Here is a 4,496-nt window from a genome sequence, read left to right on the forward strand (position 1 = left end):
ACTGCGCCATTTTTTATTTCCGCGCTTCTACGAACAGCTCTCGTCAAAAAACCGTCTTAAAATTTCTTAAGGGTGTCTGTGGTTCCACTCATGACAGCCACTGCGGCACAAATTCAGGTAATGTTTACTCTTCAACCAAATATAATATACTTTCGAAAATGCCGCAGTACGGATCTCGTGCCCCAATAAAAAAAAAAATGATCATACGAGACTGCCGTAAACAGTGTAGGCCGGTCAACATAATAAAGTCAAATGAAAGGCAGTCGTCATTTTCTATCACCTGGTATCCAAAACCGTTTGAATTCAGCGGAGACTGCAAACCATTCCACGCATTCGCGCAGTGCGTTGAATGTCCTTGCGTTTATCATTTTTCTTCGACGCGCAGGTCAATCGGAAATAGCATGCATGTACTTCCACGCCCAAGTCAGACTTTTAATGCCTGGCCGCTTTACTAACATAAAGTGACCATATTCCTCAGACCCCAAAGCGGGACACTGAGGGGGGGGGGGGGGGTCCCCCTGAATGACACGGCTAGTAGTTTAGACATGCACTTTTTATTATTTTATGTATATCATGCAGCATTTCTTTTCCTCCAGCTCTTGCCTAGCTTGCGCATACACTTAATACTTCTGGCTTGAATGAATCTTCTTCAGCAGCCCTTCATTTTTGCAGATGTGTCCGTGGTACTGTTCACATGTCATGTGCACATTCACTTTGAGCATCAACATCGCTTTAAGGGTCGTCACTTGAAGCTGCGTCTTCTCTGCAGACCAGATCTTGTTCATGAGAGAAAACACCCGCTCGACTGGTGCATTTGTTCCTGGCAAGCACATGCAGTGCTCAATAATTGCCCTCATGTTGTCGCAAGGCACATCATTCATCTCAAAGTGCCGAAGAACATCTACCCACCATTCCCCGACTGGCTTCTTCTGGCTCTTCCATTCCTCTAGTTTTTGAGCCGTGACATAACGCGAAACGTTACAGGCTTCGTCAAATAAAGCGTTCTCATCAAGACTGATGTGACTGAACTGTGAAGTTATGAGCTGCTCACTTCTTTGCACATCGTCCCAAAGCGGTGCTGACTCAAGAGAGGCCCACGAGAGATTGCTGATCTCATCAAACTGGTTGCACCATCGCTCGAGGTACGACATGCAGGTCTGGTAGAACTTCCTCGCTACTTCTGCTACCGATCCTCTTCTAACTTCTCCTAGTTCCTCAAGTGATGTTACCCTGGAGCGCACACTTGATGGCAGAAATGCCTGCTGATGTCTGTCTTGGACTTTAGTCTGCAGCTGGTTCAGGGCCTTGTGAACTTCGATGGCAGTCCTCGAGTCTCCTTCAATCTGCAACACAGTCGCTTGAAACATGGCAGCCTGGCTGTGCAGAAAGTGGAGCCAGAGCTCTCCACATGGGTTTTCAAAAAATGACCTAATCAGAGAGGGGCATTTGTCTGCCGACAAAAAGAATGACTTCAAAGCTGGAAAGAGCTTAATCACCCTCTCAACAGCTGGCATTAATGCCAACCACCTCGTCTTGCTGTAGCCCAGAAGTCGCTGGTACTCTACAGATGCAAAGTCGCAAAACTCCTTGAATGCCTCCACCCGCACTGTATAGATGTAAAAGTAGGAGTAGAGCTTAACAATCAGAGCTTCAATATCAAGTGGAAGGCAGTCAGCAGCAGTCTGAATGGTGTTGTGCACAATGTGTGCGGCACAACCAATCCCAATTATCTTTTGAGGCAAAATATCTTGCATTTTTGAGAAGACGTTGTTCTTGCCGTTCCGTGCGGCACCGCCGAAGTTGCAGTTCGCATTGTCAGCGCTGAAAGCAACCAGCTTCGATGCGATGTCGTTGACTTTCAGTGCGTTCATGATGTACTGACTCACCATGTTCGAAGTTTCACTGGGCAAGGTGTCGATCTCCAGCAGCTTCGTTTGCACTCCTGCAGCAGAGGTGAAGTAGCGGACCATTATTGGGAAAACCTTCAGATCTTTGTGGTTCGACGCATCACAAAAGAATGATATGAATTTTGCGTCCTGGAGGTCAGCCTTCAACTCTTCTGCTGCAGAAGGAGCGAGCACGTTCAAGGCAATCGCTTCGGCCTTAGTGCGTGCGCAGGAAAACTTCTCGTCGAAAAGTTTTTGAACAAGTTTTGAGGTGCAGTCCATCGACCGAAAACTTTGGTTGTGGGCGATCGTGTGGTATGCAAACACGCCCTCGGAAGCAGCGAGTTTCAGTTCCTTGTCACCAGCATGTTCGTGCCTGAAAAACTTCGTTAGTGCACTGGAAGACGCAGCAGCTGACATATTCCGTTTGTGCTTCTCGGTGCCTATGTGTTTTAAAATGTCAGCACGTCCACTGTGGCCGATAGAAAAGTCTGTTCCACATTTCTCGCAGCGGACATCGTACTCCGACTTCGCTTTCTTCAGGAACGGGAACTCCTTCCCCAGTTCTCCGTTGAACTTGCACTTCCGCTTAGGCATTGTCGTTGGCGCGATAAGCGAGCATCAAAACCAAGAAAAGTAAGCACGCGGCGCAAACAGCATGGGCGAACGCATGGGAAAACGAGCTTTGGACCAGGCTTTGACTTCGGCTCGCTAGCTAGCCAACACACTAAGTTTCCTTGTATAGAACTTTCCATCGGGCGAGGATGTTGTCGAAACGCCCCTTCTCTGGACTGCCGAAAACCGGTTCCGCCGCCGCTTCCACCGTGCTAGCGCGAGGTGCTATTAGGTTCGGGTGAGCGTGGTCGGGCCGGAGAAGGGACGAGGAAGGCGGGAGACGGGGTTACGACGAGATAGACAAGGAAGGAGAAACTTTATGCAGGAATATTTACATTATTTACAAAAAAGAGTAGCTGAGAGGGTCTCTCAGTGTAAGGGAGAACTTCTTCAGGAATCAACAGGAGTGCTCTGGAGTCTCAAAACAACACCCGTTAAATAACGCACGGATTCCCCAGATCCCTGTCTGGGGAAATAGTTCGAAGAATGACGTGTCCAATCAGACGGACCGTTGTGGATACTGTTGATACCGCCCACGGCAGGGCGGCGCTGGGCCGTGGGGCTCTCTCGCCGCTCGGTTGATGGGAGAGGGTAGAGGCTCAGTAATTAAACACTGCTGTCTTTCACTCAGCACACCACCACTCTGTTCGTTGACCCGAGGGTCGACTCGGCCACGGAACGCCGCCATCGTCGCCGCATCTTCGGCCTTCGGCGGTCTTTGACCTTCGCCGCTGCCACCGTGGTCCCACGGTCCTGGAAGGTCGCTGCCTTAATCCACTTAGGCAGGAGGGGAGCGCGAGCTGCCCTAATCCACACAGGCAGAGGGGGGGGGGGGGCATCCCAAACCAAACAGTGCTCACTGCAGTCCAGTGAACAATATGGCAGCGCCCAGGGAGCCCTTTTTAACGCGAAAAGGCGCGACTCGTGGTCGCGGGTGCTTTTCTGCTATCCGCCTGGCTATGGCTTGTTTCTTCCATTATTTAGGCTGGTTCGGTGGAGCTAGGCAGGGCGGGTGTAGCCAGTGCAGCGAAGGCGGGACAAAACGCCGTCCCACATGCATGCTGGCGGGACAGCGGGGCAACGAACGCAAAAGAGGGACATGTCCCGCCTAAATCGGGACGTCTGGTCACTTTATACTAACAACAAACAAGGCGCTGCAAAACGTCCCCTTCCAGCACGCAATGAATGATACATCTGAGGCAGATTTTAAAGCGTGCTTGAAAGCGAGGTTTCGCAAGCTTGCAGCAGATCATAAGAAACTAAGATTTTTCAACCAATAAATTTAATTAATACTAGCAAGCATCATCTATAAGCTATCGCGCAATGTTTGGAGGACTGGTGCTCGGCGTCTGCGATGTTTAGTGGTGCTTACAATCACTTCATGACCTTAAAATAACTGATTTGAAAGTAAAAGAAAATTGAAAGTATAATAAAGAACAATTATATGCTCTCAGTCTATTCCAGTCTTCCAGGGGTGTTTACAATGAACTTAGAGTGTTCAGTGGCGCCTCCCTCCACTATAACAGCGGTTTAGGAGCGTCTTCTATTATCTTTGATTTTTTCGCAATCGCTCTCTTCAGGGATCATTCCAGATGACTGGAAAACGGGGAAGGTCGTTCCAGTCCACAAATCAGGTAACAGAGACTCCCCCATGAATTATCGCCCCATTTCATTAACTAGCGTACCCTGCAAAATCATGGAACATGTCATCTACTCTCAAATTATAAATTTCTTAGACTCAAATGATTTCTTCCATTCTTCACAACATGGGTTTCGTAAGGGCCTCTCTTGTGAAACCCAATTAGCGTTGTTCCTTCACGACTTGCACACTAATCTTGACCGTAACAAACAGACTGATGCCATATTTCTAGATTTTGCGAAAGCTTTTGATAAAATTCCCCACTGTCGTTTATTAGTGAAACTTGCACAGCTGAACTTACATCCTAACATACTACAGTGGATTGAGCAGTTTCTCACTAATCGTTCTCAATCAGT

At 48.5% G+C, this 4,496-nt stretch overlaps 1 pseudogene; it reads right to left on the minus strand.

Moving 5' to 3' along the window:
* Positions 1 to 1,899: 1,899 nt before the first annotated feature.
* LOC149332891 (uncharacterized) lies at positions 1,900 to 2,495 on the minus strand (annotated as a pseudogene).
* Between the last annotated feature and the right edge of the window lie 2,001 nt (positions 2,496 to 4,496).

This window comes from Amblyomma mixtum, chromosome 8, assembly GCF_055824585.1.
Source record: "Amblyomma mixtum isolate Tamu chromosome 8, ASM5582458v1, whole genome shotgun sequence".
Taxonomy (NCBI): Eukaryota; Metazoa; Arthropoda; class Arachnida; order Ixodida; family Ixodidae; genus Amblyomma; species Amblyomma mixtum.